Raw genomic sequence first — 589 nt, 5'->3', positions numbered from 1 at the left:
CTTGGTACTTGGTACTTGGTACTTGGTACTTGGTACTTGGTACTTGGTACTTGGTACTTGGTACTTGGTACTTGGTACTTGGTACTTGGTACTTAATTACTTGGTACTTGGTACTTGGTACTTGGTACTTGGTACTTGTACTTGGTACTTGGTACTTGGTACTTGGTACTTGGTACTTGGTACTTGGTACTTGGTACTTGGTACTTGGTACTTGGTACTTGGTACTTGGTACTTGGTACTTACTTAATTACTTGGTACTTGGTACTTGGTACTTGGTACTTGGTACTTGGTACTTGGTACTTGGTACTTGGTACTTGGTACTTGGTACTTGGTACTTGGTACTTGGTACTTGGTACGTACTTGGTACTGGTACTTGGTACTTGGTACTTGGTACTTGGTACTTGGTACTTGGTACTTGGTACTTGGTACTTGGTACTTGGTACTTGGTACTTGGTACTTGGTACTTGGTACTTGGTACTTGGTACTTGGTACTTGGTGCTTGGTACTTGGTACTTGGTACTTGGTGCTTGGTACTTGGTACTTGATTTTGATTTTGATTTTGATTTTGATTTTGATTTTGATTTTGATT

This window comes from Culex quinquefasciatus, chromosome 2 (genome assembly GCF_015732765.1).
Source record: "Culex quinquefasciatus strain JHB chromosome 2, VPISU_Cqui_1.0_pri_paternal, whole genome shotgun sequence".
Taxonomy (NCBI): domain Eukaryota; kingdom Metazoa; phylum Arthropoda; class Insecta; order Diptera; family Culicidae; genus Culex; species Culex quinquefasciatus.
The sequence above is the reverse complement of the archived record's forward strand: the minus strand, read 5'-3'. Positions refer to the sequence as shown.